Raw genomic sequence first — 13699 nt, 5'->3', positions numbered from 1 at the left:
CTCCATGTAGCTGCAAACAGTCAGTTTTCACTGAAGCTCCACTGGGAAAAGTCTGGGGTGTGATAGAGAGGAAAGACGTCAGCAGAAGGGGCTGGGCCTTGCCAGCTAAATCACAGAAAGGGCATCCAAATGTTTGATCAGCTCTCTAGCAATATTTCTGTATTTCTCTAGCAATATTAGCTAGCTTGTTAGTTTGCTGAAGAGGTTGAGTTTTTCTGTCGTAAGGCAAAGAGGGATTGGTTGCCAAAAGGTGCTGGACTGAGAAGTCCTCTCAGGATAGCACTGCAGGGTGGCACTAGAGTAAAGCCAGAGTAAAGTCAGGCCAAACTTTCTCATTCTTGGGAGACTGGGAGCAGCACACACGCAAGAATTAAGCACTGTCCCACATCTTAGCAGCTTCCCCTCAGAGCACAGAACCTGAACCTTTTGGAGCTGCTGCTTTTTGTGGCATCAGCGCAGAGCCACGCTTCAGTTTAAAAAGACAGAAGCTGATCCTCTGAAGCTGGACACGCTGCCTCATGTGCTGCTTCCTCTGGAGAGAGCAAAAAACACGTGCTAGGTATTAGTCACACTGCTTACTACACCAGTGCCAGGCTGGTGAGCACAGAAGAACACACAGAAATAGACCTGAAGGGCTCCACGACTGCCTCCGTTTCCTCTGGAGGTGATGGAGTTGTTAACTTTCTCTGACTCATTTATTTTTCCCTCAGACTGCCTAGCTCAGGGAAGAGGAGAATACATGCCAGCTGTCAGTGGTTTTCCTGTGACAGTGACACCCATTTTCTGGGTACTTCACAAGGAGTATCCAGTAGCCAGGAGGTGATTGTGGTTCTGGGTGACTACATAGCTAGGCCAGAGCAGAACCAGTAAGCAAGAAAGAAATATTCCTTCTAAGACTCTGAAAACAAAATTGTCCAGGTCTACTGAGAGTTCCTTTGTCTTTCTATTTTGGAATGCAGCTGGTGCCCGTGGATCAGGAAAAAATAATGGGCTATGAACTCATAAATGTTGAGAAATACAGATCTTTTGATCTTTCTGCATCTCGGGTTTGGCCGTGGATTTTTCCTGATTTTTTTTTTTTTGATGTTTCACATCTTACTCATGATGACTTGCTCAGCCTTTGTTTCATTATAGATGACACAGTCACCTCCCCAGCAGGAAGTTTCCCTCACACATCCAACTCTCACTGGTTTTTTGCTACTTCCTTGACACTGCAGCACCCTTATAGATGCACTGCACCTTCTCTCATCTTGCCTTCCCCTCACCCTACCAGCCTTGTCAGCCACGTGTCTCACCACCCCCTTCCAACCCTCCTGACCCCACATCAAGAAAAGAATCACAGGAGACTCCTTTAGCAGAGACAACCCCCCTGCACACTTCTGAGCCACAAAAACTGGTTTTCAGCTCAGCCCACAGAAGGAAAACCTTGAGGTTTGTCTTCTGTCTACACAAGAACATAGAGGTGGCCACACCAGGCTGGACCACTGGCACATCTCTCATTGGGTTCAGTAGTGGGAAGAAGATCACCCAGAAAAACCTGAATAAATGCTCCTTTTGCTTCTTACTCTTCATGCCTCAGGAGCTTCCAAAATCTTGAGCAGCAACCTTGTGCTTACCTCTGCTGAGCTGAAATGTCTCTCAACAGGCAGGCTGTTGAGACCCCTTACTCATTTACCTTGCACAGGTAAAATCATAATCACAAGGGCACAAGGTCTTCTCTCAAACCTGAAGTATGTACCTTATTGTTATGGACTTCCACCACCACTCAGAGAAGCAGAAGACTGAAAGAGGACTGAAAAAGTCTAAAAGAGGACAAAAAGGATGGACATGCTGTTCAGATGCCTCTTTTTTTTTTTTTTCTTATGCGGGGTGACTTCTTCCTGAAGGTGCCCATGAAATCTTAACACAGGTAGATCTAATGCCCCTGAGATTTGGAAACCATCTGAAAAGCAAGGAGGTGCTGTCAAGGGAAGAGCACATTGCCAGAGATCTGGAGAGGAGAATGCATTCGGTCTGTGTCTGACACTTCAGTAGGTTTTGAGGACTGTCACATCCTCACATCCTTTATGTCACACGTAAAGAATGCATGGGATGCAATCTGTATGTGTTTTCTACAAGCTTTTCTAAGTATTTATAGAAAGACCATTTTCAACAGGCTATGGAAAGAAGATCACATAAAAATCTACCTGTAAGGCAATAATTTAATAGTATACCTCTCTGAGATGTTTTCTAGCTGCTCATATATGAAGAATAATTTTTCCTTGCCAGAAATGTAATATGCTGTGAAATGTAGAGGGTACAGAATCATCATCAGGTACATTACAATAATGTAACCAGACAGCAGCTTTTGCTGCTATTATTAGGAAAGCAAAGCAGCTCTTGATAAACACTGAGGATGAGAAGTATGTGAGCTTTTACAAGTAATTTTGGAATTTTGAGTATGCAGTATTGCCTGCAGCTGATACAGATACATAATTTAACTGTAGCTTTGGCACATCCTGTCACTGCATCCAGCATGGTTGCTTATTTTTAACACATTCTGTTCTAAAAAAACCCTGGACCATAAATATATTTCCAGGTCAGCTTTATGCTTGCTTATTTTAACACCCAGTAATAAAACTGGTTTTTCCTTCTTTAAGGTAGCAGTAGGCTTAACTGGGGCCAGGCTAATGACCTTACTCCCTGGTGGTTCAGGAATTGTCCAGAATCACAGAGCTTTTTTTATTTGTCACATCTGCCACTGGAAAGAGTCTTCCCAAGGCAGAAAAAAATGAAAGCCTGTTTTTGCAAGACAAGCTCCATGGGCAGGTTCAGGCCTGACAACAGATTTTACAGTCACTCTATCCACATATTTTCTCCAGAATCTGGGACATTTATAAGCATGAGAAATCATACACATGGTTTTCAGCTCCTGATATTTCAGACATGAATATCCTGTGATGAGAAAATAGAAGTGCTTGTAGATCCTTTGTTCCTCCTGTCAGCTTTTTCACTGATAATTTTGGTCCTTTTTATCCACTGGCTGTATGGAAGAGGCTTTCTCTGAATGAGGAGTTGGTAGTACAGATCTCAGGGAGAATTACAACAATCTGTATTGGCTGGCTGTAGTTTATGCCTCACCAGAAAAAAAACAAAACCCTTTAATACCATTGCCAGCCACTTGAATAAGCAGGTTAGGGACTTGCAACTTTTACTCTGGCATTAAAAGACATAAATTCAAGTTCCAGAATCCCACACTATGGGAAGGGAATGCTGATATACATCTGACTGAAGTAGGCAGAGAACTTTCCCTGGATTTGTCAGAGATCCTCTGATCCTCACCAGGCCATATCAACAGCCATAAGTGTGAGTTAACAGGCAGATTAGGCAAAAGATTAGAGATGATTTTTTTTTCCCTTTTTTTCTCCCCCCCCCTTTTTTTTTTAATGATTTTTTTTTTTTTTTAGGAAATCTTCTCAACAGTCTGAAGATGTAAACTCATGTTTTCACCTATTGCTTGTACTGCTTCTGTATGCTGGAAATTCCCAAAGAAATAAAATCTCAGCTGCAGCTCCTGACAGACTTGGGCTATAGAGAAGGAAAATGCAACCAAAAGGAAAGTTGTTGAGTAAAGAGGCAAGTGAAAGGTTAAGTATCTTCCTAATTAGCAGGTGAAAGTTAAGCTAATGAGCTTTTTCCTAAAGGGGGGAGGGGATTTTGCAGGGAGCAGGTAAACAAGTCAGCTACTCCGCTCTTCCATCTGCCTTGCCATGGCACACCCAGATAACCCGAGTGGGTTTTGTGCCTGATTATCTACATTTCATCTGAAGATTGGCTCTAGCTGGCTGGAAAAGCAAATCTTATTTTTGCACAGGCAGTTCTGCTGCAAGGGTGGGATTAATTCTTTTCCACTATAAGTTTTTTGGTTTTTTTTTTTTCATAATCATGGGAGATGTGAGGATCCTCAAAACCTGCTGAAGTGTCAGACACCAAATTTTACACTATTTGCAATAAAATGCTGCCTCCTAGAGGTGACTATATTTTCCTAATAGTTTAAGAGTTGATTAGAATCATAGAATCATAGAACCGGCTGGGTTGGAAGGGACCTCAGAGATCATCAAGTCCAACCTGTGAACCACTGTTGCGGTTGCTAGACCATGGCACTGAGTGCCACATCCAGTCTCTTTTGAAATATCTCCAGACACGGAGAATCCACTACTTCCCTGGGCAGCCCATTGCAATGTCTGATCACTCTCTCTGTAAAGAAATTCTTTCTAATATCTAACCTAAATTTCCCCTGGCACAATTTAAGACCCTGCCCTCTTGTCTTGTTGAAAGTCGTCTGGCAAAAGAGACCAACATCCACCTGGTTACACCCTCCTTTCAGGGAGTTGTAGAGAGTGATGAGGTCTCCCCTGAGCCTCCTCTTCTCCAGGCTGAACACCCCCAGCTCCCTCAGCCTCTCCTCATAGGGTTTATCCTTGAGTCCTTTCACCAGCCTGGTTGCCCTCCTTTGGACCTGCTCCAGGACCTCGATATCCTTCCTGAACTGGGGGGCCCAGAACTGGACACAGGACTCGAGGTGCGGCCTCACCAGTGCTGAGTACAGGGGCAGAATCACCTCCTTGGACCTGCTGGCCACGCTGTTCCTGATACAGGCCAGGATGCCATTGGCTTTCTTGGCCACCTGGGCACACTGCTGGCTCATGTTCAGCTTCCTGGCAATCCAGACTCCCAGGTCCCTTTCTGCCTGGCTGCTCTCCGGGCATTAGCATGCTGGAGTTTCAATTTCTTACTATGCCAGTGCTGTAAAAGGTATTTTGCATAGAAAAGCACTGGCATCTCATCTTTTAAGGTAAATTTGTATCTCTAGCTATATTACTGCTTCAAGGCCAGGAAATGCAAGAATTATGGTTTCCTATTAGGGCTCTAATGAAGGAGTGAATAAAGAAAAGTCAGAGTCCAGATTGCTGGCTGATCTTACAGAGGGAGAAACATACAATAATCACTTTTCTGCCTCATTTTCTATACACCCAACCTGGCACCCTGTGGTCTGATTTACAGGCAAGCTGAGAGCTCACATCTGCAGCCAAACTCCAAGGGAGCCATGGACATCACTGCATTAAGCACATGCTGAGAAAAAATAACCTTAGAGCAGGACTTCAAGAGGTAAAGGAAGGAATTGGTCCTTCTGAGTATGCAGCAGGATTTGGAACTTTGTCCCACCTTGATGCCTTCCTCATCCCACTGCCTCTCAGACCTCAGACACCACTGTAACTGCAGAAGGAACTTGGCAGAGATTGGAAGGGCAGACTCATTAAAAAAAGGTTCTTGTGTTTTTCCCTGCAGTGCAAGAAGTGAACAGGGAGCATCATGGTCAAACAGCACCTGCTTTTGTGTGAGTTAATTCTGTCTGGGGAGCAGATTGCCTTTCCAATAAGCCTTATGTGCATCTCCTACCTCTCCTGGCTAAAAAAAGGATGTCACCAAACTGGAAAAAAAAATAATAAATCAGACATAGATGGAGCTAAAAGGATGATTGAAGGTGGGGAACAGCTTGTGCATAAGGAATGAACAAGAAAGCTCCAGCTCCTGAGCTTGGAAAAGGGTTACAGCAAGTGGAGAAGATGGAAGTCTCTACATCCCAGTGTTCAGGGGGAACTGACCAGGACTCAACTTCCCAATTCCAGTATAAGAACTGCAGGGAAGAGTCAAGCAGCATACAAGTTCAAAGGCAAGTATCACATATGTATGGATTTTATTTCCTACATCTTTTAGGTAAAAACCTGAGAACCAGCTTCTTTTTGGGAAGTGTTATTCTGAGTCACTGATTCATGTAAAGTGGCAGCTTGGCAGCAGCTGTTGGCCTCTTCTTCTTTCTTGCCACGTTTCCTTTGAGTCTCAGGCAGAATTTTCATGTGTTCCTCCCTTCAGTCAAAGGGGCAGAGATGGGAAACCTGAGTGAGCAGGCTGTGAGCTGATCTGCTCCATTCAGACTCTCCCTGGGTTTATTGGGGTCTCCTGCAGGTACCTCAGTGGTAGTAATTCTTAGTGTGAAATGGTGGAGCACTTTTTGCAATGACTTCTGTACTCTTTTTAATACCAAGAACACCCCAGGAACAGCTTTCCCTGAGACAACATCACTTGATCCTGTTCCTTGACACAGAGACAGAGAAAAGAGCAGAGGAAATCATTACAGATTGTATTTCTCAGCTTCAGTTTCTACTCTGGAGCTGAGAAATCCCATTTCTGTTCATCTTCACCTCTAGCAAATGCTTGTGACCTACAGGATTCCTGGTTTTGGAACATTTTCTATAGCACTGCTATTATACAGATTTCAGCCAGCACTCCCATAAAAAAGAGCTGCTGTGTATGACTGTGTCCCCAGAGATTCCAGTCAGGAGACAAAAAAGACCCTTACAAACACCCTCAACAAAAAACCCACAGAGGGCTGTATTTCCTTTGGACACAACCATCAATCTTTAAATTGGTAGAACCTTCCTCTAACATGAGAATGAAAAAATTACATTCAGATTTGAAAGGAGTGTGCTCCTTTACCTTCATCTCCACAGTTGCCCCAAATTACACTTCAGAGAGGAGTCTTCTCCTCAGGGGACCCCCTGACCTGAAGCCCTGTGTCCTCAGCTCTTCCCTAGCCCCTGAATAATTGTTTTGCAGCTGCAAAACCACAAGGTGTATCAGAGGCTCTTCCCTGAGTAAAGTAGGAGGAGAACTGACACAGTTATGGTGAAGAGTAAAACCCTGACTGCAAATTCCCTCACTTGACTCAGCTGTTTCCACTCTGGTTTTCACAGTCCCTTCTCCACAACTGGACAGGTCACTGTCTTTTCTCAGTTATATCTTCTATATATCTATTTTCATAAAGCTTTCTTTCTTCTTTCTCCTCTTCTTCACCATCCAACATCTGTCACACCACTACTCATATATCAAAAGCCCCCATGACAAACTGGATGTCCCCACCATGACACACACACATATCACACCAGCATCTTCTTGGTCAGTGCCAGGCTCTTCTTGCTGCTTGTGCAGCCTAATTCCTAGGAAATACCAATTCCAATTCCACTGGAGAAGTTTTGGGACATTATCAGACAAGAATTTGTCATCAAGATTTAGGAGAGAGAGAGAATTTCATTCCAGCAAAGTCTGGATTTGGCATTTCACCTAAATTATGGCAAAATACATGAATCTCATGTCAAAATTTCTGTTCAAAGGTGAGACACTCTTGGTTCCAGACAGTGAGAGGAAAAGGTCAGCTCCTGTCTCCAGAACAAGAACAGTTGTGTAATTTTCAGCTGTTGCATGGCAAGGTGTGTAGGAGAGATGGCTGCCTACAGCTTTTTTTCCTGGTTAGGCTGCCTCTGCCCAGAACAGGGCACAGAAATGATGGAGTACAGAAACCACACTCAGAGGCTACTTCTTTACTTGAAACAACAATGTAAATGGTCTAAATATGCTTATATCTTGGTAGGGTTGTTTCAGCCACAGTGGGATACACACTGCCTTCTGCAGCATATTCATGGATCCTGGAAGAAGCTCCCAAACCCCTTTCTTCTCATTCAGAGGTAGAGAAAAGACAAGACAAAACTACACCAGGCTGTGCCAGGTACAGTGCCACACACACCCACCCACCCAAGCAGTCTGCCAGGTGAAAAGGAGCTTGCATCAACTCTATTCACCCAAAGCCATAAAACTTGTAGCCAGATCTTCTAAACCAGGTCTCTGGCACGTCACGAGAAAGGAGAAAGGACTTTTGCCTCTGTTGCTACAGAGCAGGGTCCCTTCCAAACACAACAAAGATCTTTGTCCCTGACAAAATCAGGAATTCAGCTACTGGGGTGATGATAAAAAGGCTAAATGAGGATACAGCTTCCAGGTAGCAAATGTTGCCAGCCCTTTCTCATGCCACATCAGCAGCACAGGAGAGCTCTGCCCAGTGGCATTGTTGGTGGGGAGGAGAGGGTGCAGAGCCCAGACCTCAGTTAAGAACAGGCCTCCTTCCCCATGCCCTGCATCATGAGGAAAGGTGAGGGACAAGGAAGGCAGATGAGAAGCAGCTACTCCCAAGCTGAAGGTGAAGAGATTCACCATCCCATTTTCTTCCCAGCTTTTCTGGCAGAGCAGACTGAGTGCTTTAATAACACACCCATCACCAGAGATGCATGTGGTCCTACACCTGGGAGGACCAGGATGTCATCAATTTTGCTGCCCAGTTGGTTACATGAATGACCAAGTTTTCCTTGTTAATTGTGTAAAAAGGTTGACCTGATAATTCAATACACATTTCTTTTCCTCTTTGCATTTTTTTTAGTGATGTAATCACATAAACCAGCACCTTAGTGCCTGTTTCTTTGTCAGACCTGAAGATACCAGACCTGCAATGGCATAGAATCATAGAATCATAGAATTAGCCGGGTTGCAAGGGACCTCAGAGATCATCTAGTCCAACCCTTGACCCACCGGAGCAGTTGCTAGACCATGGCACTGAGTGCCACATCCAGTCTTTTTTTAAATGTCTCCAGGGACGGAGAATCTACCACCTCACCGGGCAGTCCATTCCATAGCCTGATCACCCTCTCCATAAAGAAATTCTTTCTAATATCCAACCTAAACCTCCCCTGGCACAACTTAAGACTGTGTCCTCTTGTCTTGTTGAAGGTCGTCTGTGAAAAGAGTCCAGTTCCCACCTCGCTACAGCCTCCTTTCAGGGAGTTGTAGACAGCAATGAGGTCTCCCCTGAGCCTCCTCTTCTTCAGGCTGAACAGCCCCAGCTCTCTCAGCCTCTCCTCATAGGGTCTGTGCTCGAGTCCCTTCACCAGCCTGGTTGCCCTCCTTTGGACCTGTTCCAGGACCTCTACATCCTTCTTAAACTGAGGGGCCCAGAACTGGACACAGTACTCGAGGTGTGGCCTCACCAGCGCTGAGTACAGGGGAAGAATCACCTCCCTGGACCTGCTGGTGACGCTGTTTTTGATACAGCCCAGGATGCCATTGGCCTTCTTGGCCACCTGACAGTAGAACCAAAATTCATCTAATGACTGGTGACAGACACTGTCTCTGTGGCCCTCATAAATCCTTGGAGAGAATGAACTCTACATTCCCTTTATAGTGGTCCAAAATGAATAACACATCGTGCACTCTCTCTTCCAAATCAGAAAAGATTACCAGAAAAAAAGAAAGTGACAAACACTCCAGCCTTTTCTCCTTTGCAGAAAGTGGTTTCACTTTGAATATTCCACATCACCCACTTCTTTAATTTCCTACAAAAAAGAATTTACAGGAATACAAATATCCTCATCTTGTTTATGACATTCCTTACCAGAGATAGAAGGCTGATACATATGCAAAGGATGGGAGCAGAACTCTAAGCAGAAGCTTTCTCAAAGTGTCTTGACCTTGATTTGTTGATAAATTCACACTGTATCATTCAGATCCACAACAGAACCATCCCTCTAAGAGCTTCACTAAATCTTCAGATAGAAACAATTAGTTTTTCTGCATCCAAGCCTGTGAACTGAGAGCCAAAGCTGAGTCCACTGAGGAGAACTGAAACTACAGCAAAGATGAATTTGAAGCCAAAAACCCAGATCTGAAAGCCCTCAGATTAAAGTTGGCCATGCATGCTTCTATCAGCTAATTACATAAATCTAAAATAAATGAAACATGAAAACACAGCTAGGCTTTTCACTCCAGAAGAAGATTTCAAAGCAGTCTCTCTAATTTATTTCTACTGCAGGTTCTCTAAGGAGAGGGATGTGCTCATCAAGCAACGGATAAAACACTGGTAAGTGCTTGAAAAATGGTAATCATAGGTAATGTGGCAATGGCCCTTTAATGTGCTCAATAACTAATGGCAGAGTCACTGCAGATGGGTGGAAAAGGGAAGCTCCCCTGGAAGCTTTTTCTTTAATGTAATCACAGCTGTAAGCCAAGGTTAATGCAGCCACAGCTCCCCTGGGAAGCATCAGGGATAGATCTGTCACACTTTAAGCAGCAGCATCCTCTGGCTCCTCTTCCCCAAGGACTGGCACCCACCTCCTCCAGAATCCTTTCAGGCCCCACAGTGGAAAATCCTGCAGTTCCTGTGGGACCTGGAGGAAATCAGTAGTGGGAGGGGGAGAGAGGTTGCACACGGGTGAGTGAGTTCCTTCTGCTGGGAAGTGGGGAAAATAGAATCCCAGGATGTGAGGTTGGAAGGCACCTCCAGGATGCCCTGCTCCAACCCTTCTCATCTGATTGTTTCTAGGAGATGTCCCAGCACCCCCTGGAGCTGAGACTTCCAACTTTCCCAAGTGGGGGAATCCACCCTTTCCCCTGGGAGACCATTCCAAGGTCTGACTGTCCTCATGGGGACAAATTTCCCTCTTGTGTTCCAATGGAATCTCCCCAGGAGCACCTTGTGCCCATTGCCCCTCGTCTTGTCCATGGGACTCCTTGGACACAGGGAGTCTCCAGCTGCTTTGGAGCTGCCCTGGAAGTCCTGAACATGGGCAGAAGGTCTCCCCTCAGCCTTCTCTTCTCCAGGATGAACAAACCCAGTTTTCTCAGCCTCAAATACCTGATTTCCTTTACAGAGGGGAGTGCTGGAAGGGTAAATCCCCAGTGATCTCTGGTGGGTTTGTGCCTGCTGATAGCAGGAGCCCTAGCACAGCCCAGAGAAAGAGGCAATCCCCTGCTCCTTGAGGAAGAGGCAGCACTCAGAAACTGAAGGAGGATGATTGGGGGGGGTTTCCTGTGATGGATAACATGGTTAAATCTTGAGTCATAGGTATAGATTTTCAAGTGTGAATTATTTCCTTGTAAAATCTGAACCCCAGCAATGAGTGTCAACAGGGCTTGTCCTCTCTGGACACCTTGACCCTCAAGCCATACCTTTCTCCCTCCCAGTTTGGCTGCATGATACTCACTGGGTTTTGCTAATGTGCTCACAACAGATGATGGGCAAAACAAACTTTTTGGGTGTCCTGCAGTGCCCAGGAGCCTGTGCTGCATTGGTTTTTGTGCTCAAAGCTGTAAAAGATCAGTGGTTTCTTCTTTGGAGGCAAACGTGCTCTTTGGCAAAAAGACTCCAGGAACAAGAAGCAGATTCTTTGTTATTTTATAGGGAATTTCTCCACTGTCAATATTTAGTCACTCGAGTCTGCCCAGATAGCATCTCTCTTGAAATAAGAAATGGGATTTGAAGGTTGTGCTTTAACTTCTCCCAAAGTACTTTTCTGTGAATCCAGAGAAAGGCAGAAGTAGCAGGGGAAGATGTCCAAACTCACCTGCCCAGGAGGCATGAGAGGAGCTACAAATCATCCTCCCAAAAGAGGAAGCAAAGCCCTACACTAAGGTGTAATTCACAGGGAACTGACATTCAGAAAAGCACAGTAAGCTCAAAATTATCTTCCCAAGGCTCCCACTGAAATATTCAGAAGTCCTGCAGAGAGGGGAAAGCAGTGAGTAAGGAGCAGAGGTATGGAGCTAGAGAGCACAGCCAGCATTCCTCATGTGGTACAAAAGGAAATAAAAAGTCAGAGAAGTGCTGCTGGCTGATGGTGGTGATAGCTCATGGCAGCATCTTTGTTCCAGGGCAAGAGACAACGATTAGGATTACCAAGGGACTCTGATCAGGCAGATTTGTGTCCCATAAAGGCAGAGATTTGGTGCTGTTCCCTCACAGCACTGTCTTCAGCCCTCATGCACTCAGGTGAGAAGCAGATGTGAGCTGATGTTTCTATTCCCTCACTTAAAGATCCACACATCATCTCCAAGTTAAATATAAATTATAAAATACAATTTAAAAATCCAAAATAGTAAAATAAAAAAAAAACAAAAAACCCAAAACAAGTATCCAAGGGTAACATTCAAGGCACATTTAATGGGACCATAGGCTAGCCAGTGGTAAGGGGGAAACCCTTTCTCAGAGAAGATGAAACCAAGCAGGGGAGCTGCCTGGCATTGCTCAATTTGTCCCAAGGAGAGGCAGACAGGGGACCTCTCCAGTGCTATACGTGTGATGCCTCCCTTCTGAGGGCAGGGAGCCCAAATATAACCCCAGGCAGCACTCCAAGAGCTTGCACCTTACCCCATCACATGGATTCCTTTGCAATCAGCAGAACATTGTTCTGCAGGCTGGAAACATCATGTAAAACCTTTGATCTCAGCCATTCTTCACCTCAGGGCAGCAGACAAATCAGATGGCTTCCCCTGATAAAAGAAAGGAATTTGTTGGGTTTTTTTTTTTTCAAGACAATCAGAAGTTCATTACTAGAGTTGTCCAAATAAAAAGTTGGTTTCATCACCTCCATTCCCACCCCTCAGCCCCAACACTTATTGAATGATACATCACTACAAATCCAAGTTTTATTGCTGTGCTGTGTCTTGCTAAATTTGGCCAAGACATCTGATTTTGAAATGAAGTTTGGTTTCAAAATTTATTTTAGAAACTTTGACATTGCCAGCTTGTTTCTTTACTGGTTTGTTGGGGTTTTTTGCTAACCACATCTTTTTCTTTCGTAAAGAACAATCTATCATGAAAAAAAAAAAAGTATATTTTCTTCATCTTCTCTCTTCTGCTGACAGACTGAAGATCAAAGTTTCTAGGTTTGGCTCGTTGAACAGAGAAGTGAGTAATCAATAGCAAGCTAAAGTTAATAACTTAGGCTTGAGTTCTATCACAGTGCTAGGACTAGGGCTGGAGCTGGAGATTAAATATCCTGGAGGATTTGTAAGTGCTCTGGCTAAGGAATCTGCAGACCATGCAAATTCATTGCTACAGATGGTGTTGGAAAGGACAGGGGAATCCCTCAGGAGCCCCTCATAAGCTGGAAGCACAACAGAAAGTGAACTGGGGATAATGTTAAGCAACTCCATGTGTTCCCTGGGAGGAGGGATCTGAAGGAGTGGAGAGAAGGACATGAAGGCCAATTAAACCTATGGATTCAACAAGTATGCTCTTGAGTGTGGGAAAGCAGCTTCTAACTGCACTTTGCCTTATCTGAGTTGTCTTTTATGACACATCAGGCTTCTGTGTAGGGACCTAAAGTCTGTGCTGATTATCTATGAAGCCCTCAGAAGCTGCCAGCACAGCAAGAACTGTAACAACCCAAAAAAAGTGCTGTATGAATTCAGCTGAAATCACTGACTCCTCATCACTGCATTACCCAAAAGGTATGGGCAGTGGGAAGGAATTAAAACGTGACTGCAGAACCAAGAAGAAAGACCAAAGGGCTCAAAGTCTTTTAAGTCAACATTGAAAAAGGTCCTGTGAGGACTTATTTCTGTCTGAAAAGTACCTGATAGTAAAGACACCAACTCTGGCCAACTCTGTGTGATGGAGTGTTCCAACAGCTGGAATTACAGAGGGGAAGAGTGAAAAGCACAGAGGTGGAAGGAACTGAGGAAACTTCATTGCCATAGGACTGGGCTTCAGAATGAATGAGCCCAGAGCTGAGCTGAGACCAGAACTCTCAAATAAAAGGGAGCCAAAATGCCAGAATGCCCCACAAAGCAGCCATTCCTCAGAAACTGGTATTGAGCAGTTCTGTCTAAAATAAGGTCTTTTGGATTCAAACTTGTCATTAACCCAGGAGGGTGAATGTAGCTGTATGGTGTTTATTTCATAGAATCATAGAATCATAGAATTGGCTGGGTTGGAAGGGACCTCAGAGATCATCAAGTCCAACCCTTGAACCACCGTTGCGGTTGCTAGACCATG

The sequence above is a fragment of the Calypte anna genome, chromosome 5A (assembly GCF_003957555.1).
Source record: "Calypte anna isolate BGI_N300 chromosome 5A, bCalAnn1_v1.p, whole genome shotgun sequence".
NCBI lineage: Eukaryota > Metazoa > Chordata > Aves > Apodiformes > Trochilidae > Calypte > Calypte anna.
This window is presented reverse-complemented; position numbering follows the sequence as displayed.